This window comes from Cavia porcellus, unplaced genomic scaffold, assembly GCF_034190915.1.
Source record: "Cavia porcellus strain 051 isolate PalLab524CR breed Dunkin Hartley unplaced genomic scaffold, mCavPor4.1 scaffold_27, whole genome shotgun sequence".
NCBI classification, from domain to species: domain Eukaryota; kingdom Metazoa; phylum Chordata; class Mammalia; order Rodentia; family Caviidae; genus Cavia; species Cavia porcellus.
In genome coordinates, this window is record NW_026947510.1 from 46,774,859 (window position 1) to 46,789,858 (window position 15,000).

Sequence of the window (15,000 nt, forward strand, 5' to 3'; positions counted from 1 at the left end):
ACCTGTACTCAGGTGACCAATAGAATAAAATGAAAACTACAGAAAAAGATCCACATATACATCGTCACTTGATTAATGACAAAGGTAAAAAGTCAGTGAGAAAAGAATTTTTAAAATGAATAGAACATATTTAATTGGAACCCTAGAGAAATAAAAGAAATTCCCTACCTGACCTCATATACAGAGAAAAATTCAAGATAAATTGTAAGGAATTATTTTAAAATTAAAAGACTTCCAGAAGATAACATAGAATATCTTCAGAATCTTTGCGAAGGCAAAGATTTCTTAAAAGGCTACGCAAAAGTACTAATCATTTAAAAATTATAATAGATGTGATTAAATTAAGGACCTCTTTTTATTAAAAGTCACCATGAAGAAGAAAACTACATATTTCCAGAAGATATTATACTACACATATTAAATACTGTGTTCATTTCAGATTCTTCAAAGAAACCCTATTAATTAATGTTTTTTTTAAAAAAAACCAAAAGATCAACAAAAAAGAGCAAACTGTGAAAACACCAAAATCATATCCAACATTACCATTCATTAAGGAAATTACAACTAAATCCAACAATATAAAGGTGAATGGCAGCATTAGAGGCTTTGCAGTAAAATAATAATAAATAATGAGGTCTTTTAAAAATCAAGTAGGCATTTAAAATGCTTAGACACAGCCCTAAAAGAAGAGTTCAAATGAAGAAATGTTCATTCAAGAAAGTATACTAAATATTGACAGAGTGAGATTCTACAAGTAAAGCATGAACTGCTCCCTTCCTCCATGATCCCTGCCAACTAGCGAAACAAAAATATGACTAAAAAAATAAGGCACTGTGCTTTCCTAGCTTCCAAACGAGGAATATTGCACTTCCCTGGGAAGAGCAAGGCACCAGCATGCTCAGTTCTAACTTTTTTGTGAGGACTAAACTCTGGTTGACAGCAGTCAAGTGGATGTGAGCTCTCTTCCTCCATTGAGATGCTAGCTAGAGAAAATAAGCTCAACTCTTGGTGAGGCACAAAGAAAAGTACAGAGCACCTGTATGACATTAGTCATGGCACTAGTCACTTAAAAATCAAAGATTGGAGCTGGGGATTTAGCTGAGTGGCATAAGTACATGCCTTGCAAGTGTGCAGTCGTGAGTTCGATTCACAGTACCGATAAAAAAAAAAATTAAAAATTGTGCACCCACAGAGGCAAACTGAGAAGATCAGATTTACTACTCTTTTCCAAAGCTCCACTCATAGAGCAGAAGTGTTACTCCAAGAGAAACTGGCCACCATCCCACTCCAAGAATCCACAGACCTTCCTGTGAGCCAGCATCAGCCATGCAGAACAGGAAGAGAAACAAGAAGCCAAGCCACACCTTCCCATGAGCCAGTGGCAGCCAGTTGGAGCAAAAAAAAAAAAAAAAAAGAATCAAGAAGCCAATCCACATTTTTTTCTTGTGAGCTGGGGGCAGCCATAAGGAAGAGGAAGAGAATCAAGAAAGCCAAGGCATGCCTTCCCGTAAGCCAGCTGGTGCATGAGCCATGAGGTAAGAGCAAACATCCACACCTCCACCCTCATAAGCAACTGATCGATTTAGAGGAACTTAGGAATTGAAGCAAAAAAAGAAAAAAAAAAAAAAAAAAACACCATAATGCTTGTAACTGATTGATTTCAGCGGGCCTAAAGCTACAAAGTCTGAGCTTCTGTTTGGATGATAACAATATGCATCATAGCAACTGTCGCGGATTTCCTTATGTCTTGTTTTGAAATCCCGTGTTTCGTTCCATTTCACTGTTTCATTTTATTCCTGTATCTGGTAACCTGAGCACCTATTTTGGAGATAACAATATGCAATGTAACCACCATTGTTAAATTCCTATCCACTTGTTTTGAACACCTACATAACTATTGTCTTTTTGTTGTTGTTGTTTTTGCTTCGTTTGCTTCTTGGTTTTTCTGAGGTTTTTTCCCTTAAAAAAAAAATACAGGGCAATGGCTCTGAGATTTTTCCTGGATGGAGAAGGTAAGGGTAAGTATGAAGAGTTGTGAAGCTCTCCACAAATGAAAATGCTTCCATTCCCTACCCTTCTCTTTCCCTCCCTTCGAAAACAGTTGTCCCGTTGTTCTTGCCACTCTGAAGCAGATCTGGAAGTCCTCTTTCATAAATGTCTTCAGCTGTGCTGTGGTGGCTGCCTGAATGTCTTGAATCAATTCCAAATGTTTACCATTCCTGATAATTTTGACATTGAAGAAGAGGCAGCATTCACAGGGTGCCAGATGATGATTTTTATGAGCCTCACTTTCTACTCAGTGATGCTCAGCATCAGAAATCACTATATTGTATATCACTCATCATAAAGACACTGGGCAAGAACCTGGTAGGGCCCTGCCCAACAACCCCAAGCAGCCAAGGAACTCTGGTGCAGCGTATGGCACAAGCTGAAGGCCTGTACAGTATGTTCTACCCAGCTGTGCAGCCTTAGGAACCTGATAGGTCGCCATCCCAGCAACCCCAAGCAATCGAGAAGCCTTTCTGTATCATTTGGGTCCTGGTAGGGCCCAGCCCAGAGACCCCAAGCAGCAGGGAGTATTAGTGCACCATTCAGGTCCTGGTAGGGTCCCATCCAATGATCCCAAGCAGCTGGGAAGCATCAGTATGCTGCATGCCACGAGCTGAAGGCCCGCACATCATATTCCACCTACCTGTGCAGCCTTGGGGGTCACCTGGCAGCAGGTAGAGCCCCATCCAGTGACCCAATCAGCCAGGGAGTCTTGGGGCACCATGTGGGGCATGCTAAAGATCCGTTTAGTGTACTCTTTCCATTTAGGGAACCTCTGAGTGCCTCTCGGGACCTGGTAAGGCCTGCCTAGCAACCTCATTCAGCTAGGGAAACCCCCTCCAGTGTGGACAGCCATCCTTAACCCAAGAAATAACTACCCTAGGGGAACACAGGAAAATGACAAAACAAAAGAGTATAATGCAATCTCAAACCTCCAGCCCATGCCAAACAAGCCTAGGACTCATGGACATAGAAGAAAATGTAAGCCATGCACCTGAAACTTCTGAAATTATAGCAATTGAAGAAACAATTCCATGTTGATTATTATGTGTCTGGGTGTAGATCTATTTTGGTTATGGCTAGTTGGAGTTCTATATGACTCACTTATCTGTATGGTAGTTTCTTATCCCATGTCTGGGAAATTTTCTGCTACTACTTCTAATAAATAGACTTTTACATCCTTTGTGTTGTCACCTTTTTCATTTATACCTATCAATCTTATGTTGTTTTTCTTTACATCGTCTTGCAACCATTGAATTCTTATTTCATGATTCCTTGTCATTTTTGAAAGATCTTTCCTTTCCTGTTCACTAACTGCAATCTTTTCTTTGAGGTCTGAAAGTTTATCTTCACATCCATGTACATGTTTTTTCCAGCTTTTGATGGAATTTTTGATTTCCTGGTATCTTTTTGAATCTATTTCATTCATTCTAATTCTTTCTTATATTGTTCATTCAAGGCTTCCATCATTTTGCAGGGCTCCTCTATGTCTTCTTTAGATCTTTTCAGTATATCTTTTATTATGTTTGTAATTTCTTGTTTTACTTGGTAGATTATTTCAGACACGTAATAATCAACATCCCAGAAATAAACATAAGGATAGAATATTAAAAGCTGTTAGAGAAAAGACACAAATCACCTATAAAGGAAAACCCATCAGAATCACAGCAGATTTCTCAACATAATGAAGTCAAGAAGAGCATGGAGTGAAGTATTTCAAATCCTAAAGGAAAACGACTTCCAACCCAAAGTGATACACCTTGCAAAACTATTCTTCAAAATTGATGGAAACATATGATACTTCCATGACAAAGAACAGCTGAAGAACTTCATGACCACCAAACCAACCCTACGAAGAATACTGAAAGATATTCTATACAGACAAAAAGAACTATGACTTCAAAAATACCAATGAGGAAAAAAAAAACTACAAAGCAGGGCAAACAATTAAACAGAGGGGAAAGGTAAAGAACCAATAACAGAAAGATAACATGACAAAAATAAGCCAATATGTATCACTTATAACCATTAACTTAAATGGCCTCAAATCATCTGGCAGAATGGATCAAGAAACAACATCCAGCCATCAGCTGTACATAAGAAACCCATCGAACCCAAAAGGAAATTCATAGACTGAATGTGTACATCACTCTGGGCTGAAAGTCAAAGGATGGAACAAAATACTTGCAACAGGAACCTCCCCACCAAAAGAAAAACGAGATTAGCTATTCTGTTTGCAGACAATGCATTCAAACCAAGAATGATCAAAAGACATAAAATCACTACATACTACTTAGGGGAAACTTTCAAGAGGAAGAGATAACAATCTTTTTTTTTGTACCAGAATCAAATTCATGACTTCAAACTTACCAGGCAGGCACTTAAGCCACTGAACTAAATCCCTACCGCAAGATAACAATTTTAAATATATATATATATATATATATATATATATATATATATGCACCAAATATGGGAGCACCCAGCTATATGAAGCAAATATTTATAGAAATGAAAAATCAGCACAATTATAGCACAATTATAGAGAGAGACATTAACACCCCATTAACACAAAGAGAGATCTACTAGACAGAAAATCATCAAAGAAATAATGGAATTGAATCAAACTTGTGAACAAAAAGACTTAATACACATATAGAGAGTGTTCCATCCAACAACATTAGAATATACATTCGTCTCAGCTTCACATGGGACATTCTCTAAAACAGACCATATACTAGCCCATAGAACATACTAAAATAAATGCAAAAGAATTGAAATTATTCATGTATATTATCTGATCATAGTGCCATGGAACTGAAAATTAATGAGAAAAGAAACTGCAAAAACTTCATAAACACGTGGAAATTATATAATACACTCCAGAACAATCAATGAGTCCCAGAAGAAATTAAAGAAGAAATTAAACAATATCTACAGGCAAACTAAAATTCAAACACAACTTAATGGAACCGAGGGGATGCAATGAAAGCAGTCCTCAGAGGAAAATATATTGTGGTGAATTCTCACATCAGGAAAACAGAACAAACACAAATAAATAACTTGATGCTACACCTCAAACATCTAGAAAAAAGAAGTGTAAGTCAAGCCTACAGCTAAAAGAAGGAAGGAAATTATAAAGATCAGAGCAGAAATTAACGCAACTAAGACTAAGAAAACAATACAAAGAATTAACAAATCAAGGAGTTTGTTCTTTGAAAGAATAAATAAAATTGATAAGCCCTAGCCAATCTTATTTTGAAAAGGAAAAAAAGAAACCTTGAATTCATGCACTAAGGAATGAAAACGTTGAAATCATTACACATTCTGTGGAAATACAAAAGATTATCAATAACTACTTTGAAAACCTTTACTATAATAAGTTCAATAACACAGAAGAAATAGATTCCTAGACATGTATGAATTACCAAAGCTGAATCAAGAAGCTATAAAACTGACGAATAACCTATTTTCAGTTAATGAAATTGAAAATATAATTAGAACTTCCAACTCTAGCACTGCAAACTAAACAAAATAAAACCACAAAAACCCCACAGCTAACATCAGATGGAATGGCAGCTTTCTAATAGTTCCTAGGGAAGGTAGTCTTTGAATATTTAACAATGGCTAAGAAATTTTGTCTTAAACCCCTGGAAGCCAAGCAAAATATAAATCTCATCTAAATCAGAACCACAGGCTGCACATTTGCATGCCCCTATAGGAAGTCATTGAAGTTTTCTAACAGAATAACTCATTAAAGTTTTACTTTGGGGAAATTATCTAGGGACAGTGCATAAAAAGAAGCAGAAGGGGTAGCTGGAGGCAGACCAGCCAGCAAGGAAAAGCAAAACCCTTAGCTTGAATTGATCTGTTAGCCAAGAAAATGGGGAAATATTTCAGGTACAGGATGGTTAGGAAAAATTGTCTGTGGTGGCAGGCTAGGGGCTTTAACAGCAGGGAAAAGTTAAAATGAAAAATGTAAAAATTGTTTACAGAAATAATAAACTTTTGGAAAGAGGTTATTTTTCTATTTTTTTATGGTACTGGTAAAAAAAAAAATAAAAAAGAAGAAGGTGTTACACTGAGTTAGAAGTCAAGATAAAATACCCCAGGACTTGTTAAGTAACAAGAATAACTAGCAAAAAGAAGTCAGATAAGGAAATTTCAGGAAACTGTTTCGGATGACACAAGCAAATAATATCATAAACAGAGATGGAGTGTAGATATCTGTGAATACGGAACAATATTATGATGCAAATTGTACTCATACATTGATTTTTTTTCTTTTGAAACTCTTTCTGTTGAAACAAAAGTTCCTCTAAGGCAGAAATGGAAAATACTCCTCCCACGTATTTTCACCAGTACTTAGAACGTCCCAGATATTATCCCAGCTATTGGAAACACATCTCAGATAAGACTGAAAGGCTTTTATGGAGCAAATTCTAGTTCAGAGACATCTTAAAAACTAGAGAAATTATATCAAGTAGCAAAAAGTATAACACAAGAGATAAAACCATGGGAGAACAATATAAACAAGGGATTTCTCTAATTTGAGTAGTCAAGGAAAGTTTCCTAATGCAGAGCTGATCTCTATTTTTTATATCCAAGGGATGTTTCTCATCTAGACTCTAAATATGTATTGTTGCTTGAAGAGAAAACTATCTGCTTAGGCCAAGGAGCATAGGTATTGGGGAATTTTCCAAGAGAATTCTAATCCTGTGAAATTGTCTTAAATGGCAGGGCAAATTCTTGGCCATATGGATATAGCCATAATTAAAGTGCAGTATTGACAAGTGTCTCTCCATCCTTGGTTTAAGTTAAAAGAGGTTTCTGTACCCATGCTTATAACACAGTTTGTAATCTTGGAAACAGCCCAAATGCCCATCAACTGATGAATCGATAAAGAAGATGTGGGTTTTTTTTAATACAATGGAGTACTACTCTGCAATAAAGAAGGATAAGCATAAGATGTTTCTAGCTAAACAGATGCACCTCAAGGAAATACTCAAGTGCAATACACCAGACACATATGTGGAAATACTTCACTATTTCTCTGGCATGAGAAACAAAAGTGTAACTAAGGAGCAAAACGTATAATAGATATTGTGAAATAGGAAGAAAATGTTCAAATGGGAAGGGAAACTAAATAGAGGGAAAGGAAGGAAGGGAACAGGAAAAAATGATGAGAAAAGAAAGAAAAAATGGAAACAAAGTTTTTTTAAATAAATAGGGGAAGAAGGGTAGAAACAGGAGGGGAACTGGAAAGAAAGAAGAATACCTAGATGTGTCATGTATAGGCCCGAATTCCCTATGAGTGCTGTGATCATTATATATTCCTAAAATACACCAATAAATGTAATTTTTAAAAAGTAAAAATGAAACCAAACAAAATTTTAAAAAAAGAAGTCTCCGGTAAGGGTGGAGTAATAGAGAAAACACTTACTCTCTAACCTTAAACTTCCTTGAAAATAATATGACAAAACATAAGAAACAATGATTTTAAGACTTTGGGCATCAAATACAGGGCTGGTTTATCTGGTTTGTGCTACCGTTGGGAGCCATTATGGCTGAACACATGTGCAGGGCTGTGACATGGCCAGGGCAGGGCCAAACTCAGAACAAAGAAATGCCTCAAAGCGCAAGATAGAGCACAGCCGAGGATACCTGGCTCCAACTCTAATTAGTAAGATAGAGAGAGATTGCAGCTGCAAGCTTTTCACTCCTGTAGTGGTAGTCACCTGGAGACTTTCTCCTAAGAATTCTGCTAAATTGACACAGTCTGTTACTTGGAAAAGTCCTTGAACCCCTTCCAAGGTCCTGCTCAGGTTTCCTGCATTTTCCACGCTAACCACTTCCTTGTTTGAACTAAATAAATTTGGGCTGCCCAGAGGCATTCCTTGACTCTCTGCTAGAGAGTTTTTGATCCTCCTGGAGCCCTAAAATCATAGCACTCGTCTCATTTATTTTAAGCCTTTACTGTACATTCATTTGGGGGATTGGAAATCTTGGCCAGGTCCCTGATATGCAACTACATATTTCTTATGTGTCTACAACTAAAAAGACTAAATTGAATGGGTTAAAATTAAAGACTGACCACAAAAAATTTTGATGCTCTAGACCTCCCATCATGGCTAAAGGGAAGTTAAATTGGCACTGTCACTTTGTAAACCAGTCTGGTAGTTTCTTTTAAAGGTAACCATATCCCTGCTATATGATTCAGTCAAGTTGAGTCTCAGGCATTTACTCATAAGAAGAAAACTTCACACAAAGACCTGTATGTGGATGCACTTAGCAACTTGATTTATAATAACTGAAACCTGAAAAATTATCCATAAACAAAGGAGCAAGTTATGTATATATGGGTATGATGGAATTAATTTGGAAGATTACTTGCTTTCCTTCCTTAAGTCTCACACATCTTTTGGTCCATGATTATCAAGGAGCTTACCTATGCATAGATATACTGTAGGGATTGGGTTGGGAGGAGTTATTAGGTTTGCCAACCAAGTAGCTCTTGCTTTATTGCAATAGCTTGGTTGTACCCTGGGTTCAGAGGCAAAAGTGGGATCCCCAAGGCTGCCAAAAACATCACTAACATCAAGTGAAGTCAGAATCAGATCAAGTATCAAAGATGCAAATTTTCCTCACATGAACCTTGAAAAAGGCCCCTATAAAAAGTATGGGCTTTTATCAACTATTTGATTTGATATTTCATTAGTGGAATGTTCCCTGGGACATATCAAGAACCCAGAGAGAAAACTAAAATTTAAAAGCTAAAAGCAATTTCTTTAGTCTCCTCTCTCCCCATAATCCTTCTAATGCTTGATTATTCAGAATGCATTTAGTTGGAAAGTATAACTAAACCTATTTAGAGATTTTTTTTTTTTTGCCTTAAGCTTGAACCACTGACAGAAAAATGCTGTTTTCTAAGGGAGAACATTTTCTGTTGAGAGTAATTTCTTCGGAAGACACAGAATCCCAGTCACAGATTTTTAGTCATTGAAAAGCTGGAACTCAAAAATAACCTCTTGGAATTCCTAAAAATGGTGTATTTTTGTTTTTCTTCTGTGGTACACTCTCAGCCCTTATTATTTTAATATAGGGTTTCCTTAAGTTGATCTGTTACCCAGGTTGGCCTTAAACTGGTGGTCCTCCAGCCTTGGGCTCTCAGGGAACAGATAATACAGATGCACTCACCACGCTTGGTTTATTTCTGCCATTTTTGAGGGACTTAGTGAACTGGCACAGAACAAGAGCAATAAAAACATTCAGAATGGAGGGTATATTTTATTTAAAATTAGAGAAACTCTGTTTCATTTATAATCTGTATTGTCAGACCATTTAATTCACGGCTACAAAATAAGCCCTACTGAAAATTTTGCAACCATTTGCTTTGTCTAATATCACACCAGGATGCCACTAATATCCTCCTCCTGATCATTCCTGAGGGTTTCCATGGAAAGATCCCAAGTACTCATGACTAATTCAAATCATCTGCAGTCCAATATCTACCAGCTACATCTTTGCCTGGAAGAGCCCAATTCTCCCTCCTGCTGCTGGTTCGTACTTCGTGATCACCAGCACTGCTGACTGTTCTGAGGCCACAGATGTGATAGAGGAGGATTTAGGGGAATTTCTTAAGCAAGCTGCTGGCCCCCCAGGTTCCCACAATACAGGTAGTCGAATTTCTTCTCTTACTTTAGCATGATATTGGACAAACAGTGAGTACTGAATGTTGCCTTAAATATAAAAATTGGTGGTTTCTACCCTTGATATTGGATGATTAGGTTGCCTAATATATAGAGATCAACTTCCTTACTGAGAGCAATGATAAAAGACAATTTTTAAAAAAAATACATTTGAGGATGTACAAAACTAACAAAGCACTAAGAATTTTAGAGGCCAAAGTCTAGAAGAAAAGAGAAACAAAAAGAAGTGGTCAAAGCATTTGGGGTCAACTTTTCCTTCATTGCCCTTGGAAGTTTTAAAATCTGGCTAAGAGACAAAAATCTGAGCAATTTTTAGAAGTCTTCGGAGTGAGAAAGCAATTGTAGTTTGGGGTTCTCCAAAGAGGGCTTTTGATAAAAGGTCTCTTATTTCAGGGGTAAAGGTGATTTAAAGTCAATATTTACCAAAAAAGAGATAGGAGTCACCAAAACAGAAGTCTTCATAAAATGTTTGAGGGTTTGAGGTGACCTTACTACCACCCCAACCTTCTGTCAAAGGAATACAAATTACCCCTGAGGGAAGATGTTATAATCTCTGACATTTAATAATAATTATGTTGTCGTAAGAGTTTTAAATGTACAATTGTCAGCACTAACCCAAAACTAACCGGCATGCAAAAAGTGATCTGAAAAGCAGAGAAAAATCAAAGGCTCAGAAACACACGAAATCTTGACATTGAAGCCATCAGACCCAGTCTTTAAATCAGTATGATTAATAGATCAAGATATTACATGAATGAAGGGAGAACTCAACAGATAAATTATTCAGCAAATACATTATTTATTAAAAGGCCAATAGGAAATTCTACAAGTTGAAAAAAAATTTGAAATTAGACCTCAGTGAATGCTTTAAAATCAAATCACACAGAAGTTAAGAAAGAAATAATGAACTGGAAGAGGATGTGGAAGAAATGATGCCACTGAATCACAGGAGAAAAATAGAATGAAAAAACAGAAAGGACTATAAAATGAAAGGATCCAACCTGCAAAATTTAGCAAAGAAAATGAGAGAGAAACTTTTTTTCCTTTTAATGAAGATCTCAAGCTTCCAATGTAAAAAGGACTACAACTGCATGCAAATTAAAACAAAGAAAACTATGCATAGGCTCATCTGAAAATTAGATATTACTCTAAAAATTTTTCACAAAGAGTCAGAGAAAGTCCCCATCACCGCTACCGTCCTTCTAGTAAAGCAGAGTGTTTCACAGAGACACGGAACGTATCACTAGAAAATCCAGGTGCCTTTTGCAATCATTTACTAATCCTGTGAGAGCGCTGGAAGCGATAAAGACTTGACGGAGTAAAATTCCAAAGCTGTGGGGTCTCCAGAAGGACCGGGGGTCTGCACCTGTTCCTGCAGTTTCTGCTACGCTCTGAGCACTGCCAGGGTAGAGAAACCAGGCTCCTGTGTCTGAGAGGAGGATTCTGCTGAGACACAGAGAGAATAAAGCAGACAGTGTCATGAGGCTGAAGAGACACAATAGCTGAAGTTCTAAAAATGGATTGGACACCTAGGTGTAATGCTAAAATTATGTTCCTTTAAAATAGTCACAGTAATATTTTTGTAATGCATTCTTTTTTCTTGTTTTTAATTGACATTTGTATCTATATAGGAGTGCATTATGATGTTATTGTCTGTGTATACATCATGATAAAACTATAAATATTTTAGAACAAAATATAAGAAAATCTTCACAACCTTAGGATGTATTTCCTTAGATACCACATAAAATGCACAACCATAAAATGTATGCTAGATTTCATCAGAATGACAAATTCTACCCATATCTTTTAGAACATACTATAAGGAAAATAAAAGGAAAACTACAAACTTCGAGAAGATATTTGCAATCCACAATCTGACAAAGTGCTTTTTAAATCCTATAATGAAAGCAGCCAAAAGTAAATAAATACATAAGCAAGACACTTGAAACTTCACAGTGAAATACATACAAGTGGTACATAAAACGTGCTCAAATCATTAATTAATAGCAGCATGTAAAGTAAAATCACAGTGAGATATCTTTACACTATCACTAATTCTAAAATTTTACAGATTAACCATACCAATATTGATGAAGATGTAAAGAAATTTGAACTGTCAAGTATTGCTGGTAGGAATATAAATTGGTAAATCTATATTAGGAACCATTTGGAAAGTTCTCATCAAGTTAGATACACACCTACAAAATAAGCTGATAACTCTATTTTTCTGGTTTTGCCTAAAACTAATAAAATCCATTGTTAACCCAAAGACTTGTTCATAAATGTCCATAGTAACTTTATCCATAATAACCATAATTCAGAAATAAACACCACCAATAAAATGAGGGATAAGCAAATTGTGGTATATTTACACAATGGGGTACTGTTCTATAATTTAAAAAACTCAAGGAATAAGAAAATTAAATTACTTGTATATGCAGCAACCTGCATGAGTCTCAAAAGTATTAAAGAAACAGAAACCAGATACAAATGTGTATATACCTTATTATATACATTAGAGGACACAAATAAAATCTATAGTCAAAGAATATAACCAGTGCAAAGAATTCAGGGGAACTTACTGAAAGAAGAGTAATTTTGAAGTGATGAATATATTATTTTCTGTATTTCATCAAAATTCCTAACAATGTATGCTTAAGTGAATTCATTTGTTGTTTTCTAACAGTCCTTAAACCAAGTTTATTTTTAAACATTACATCAAGATACTATTTTTCACCTGTCAAATTAGCAGAAAATTCAAGACTGACAACACACACTGTCGATGAGGTTATGGGGAATGGGCACTCTTACATTGTCTGGGTAATAAAAAATTGCTTAATCCCTAAGGAGGAGAATTTACACCTCCTGATAAATTTGCAGAATACTTAAAACTTCTACCAAAAAGGAATAAACTGAATGTAATCATGTGAAAGGATCAAAAAAGCTCAAAATCAGAGACTTAGATTGACTTGAACTCCTCACCTATGAATTTTAAAGACGAAGGAAATGAATAAAACCAGAAGAAAGGAGAATAAAGGAGAGCGTGAACCTAGATCAGATTAACAAGGAAAAATACCTCTAAAGAGCATTCATAGGATAATTGGTAAAATGTGAATATGAAGTGTATATCAGATGACAACATAGAATGAAAACTTTTGGATTTTACTATGGACATGTAGGAAATTTCCTTATTGTGAGAGTGATTGAAATACTTTGCAGTATAGTGTTATAGTATCTGCAATTTACAAATGTTTCAGCAACAATAATTAGAGAAATAAACAAATAAGCAAACATTGCAAAGCTTAAATGGTTGTTGACCCTGACTAAAGTTTATATGGGAGTAATATTTTTGTAACACTTTAAGTTTGATAGTTGTTTTATAGTTAAAAGTAAATAAATGCATCTGCACAATGCTATTTCCCTCTTACCAAAGCTAAGAAAGAAAGACAAAATGAGAAAACACTTTTTTCTGGCTTCAGGCTCCTAGAACATGGATTCATAACTTTGAAATGCAAGAGAAGCTCAGAAATAAGATGAGAAACGGACAAGATAATGTGTGCGTGATGGCAAAGAAAGGGGTCAGGTGACTGTAACTCTTCTGTTCTGCTACCTTTTTCTTTTCATTTTTTTTTTACCCTTCCTCCTGATTCCTCCTGTGAACATGCTCTTGCAATTTTAGTAATATTGGAAAATACACACATTTGGCTGATACTATGGAAGTCACTCATCCCAGCTGCAGCATAATTTCTGGGACATCTTTTTGTTCTGAAAATAATTGTGGCTACCAACAATAATATCAGCCACAAGATTAAAGCTATATATCACAGTCACTGTCATCACCGTGTGGAATATCTCAAAGAGGGTGACCAAGAAAGAATGTAGAAGGAAGGACAAGAGGACAGAAGGAGGGAGGTAGAACTTGTGATGTGGAATATGTTCAAGTCCTCAGCATCACTTCAGCTGCCCCTCATGGGCACTTGTAAGAAATGACCCCATCTCTTCTCAACCTGCCTACAAATCTCCAACAAGAGGATCCTTGAAGTATAGGACCCAGCAACTTCCTTGGAGGAGAAGTTTACATTTTTTTCCAATCTAAAGAAACTTGAGTTGATGATCTAGGAAAGGATTCACTATTCTTTTCAGGTTTTATAATTCTTGAGTCCTGTTTTCCAAATTGTCTCATTTTCCCCTTTATTCTCACTTGCATTCATGCTTTATGTTCCATCCCCAAACTGTAAATCTCTTGAATGCTAGGTAATTAATATAGCCATTTGATATTCCTTAAAAAGATCACTATGATGCCTAACAGTTCATGCTCAATAAATAGTGAAGAGATAATTTTTTAAAATGAAACGGGCTATCAGTATTTTCCCTTGACACGTTATATATTATATACAAAGCACCTGTCTAAAGGAGCCTAGGTTAACATGAATAGGAACAAATTGTCAAAGAAAGTCTTTTCTTATCACTGTGATTTATTCTCCTGAGAGGAAAAAATAGTCTTAGGATATTAGAACACATTCATTCTCTGTGATTGCAGCGTTTACTTGGGCTTCAGCCTTCTCCCAAACTGGCTTTTCTTTATCCCGATAGTGGAAGATAAAAGCATTGCAGTGATTCTAAGATACACATCTTTCATGTTTTAACATTACTGATACCAAATTTCAGCTTACAATCGATGCTGTTACTATTATTCTTGGCTACACAGTAACCCACCACAATGCCATTTCCTACACAGATTGTAACACTTCTCAGTTGTAACACTTCTCAGTTGTAACACTTCTCTACCTTACGTCAGTTCAGTGATAGGCATTTGCCTGCATCTTGTTTGTTGAATTTAACTGCCATTCCAATAACATTACAAAGATATAGCACATGAGCAATTATCTGTATATACATATAGAGTCATAATTTGGCATTAAGACATAAAGCTATCGTATTATAAAAAGATATGTTCATATATGTTACTAGTTGAAAAATGTTCATAAAAATTACAGTGACATGGTAATTCTTGATCTTTTGCTTTTTCATACAAAATAAAAATTGTTACATAAGAAACTATAGTGTCATAGACCCAATTTAAGAACAATCACAGTTTAAAATATTGAGTTTTTCTATGATATAGCATGTCTTTCAGTTAACTTAAATCTTTTTTACTGTTTTTCAATAACCTTTATATTTATCCCTGAAGATTTGTACATGTTATGTTTATTTTGGATTAACATTTCATTTTATTTAT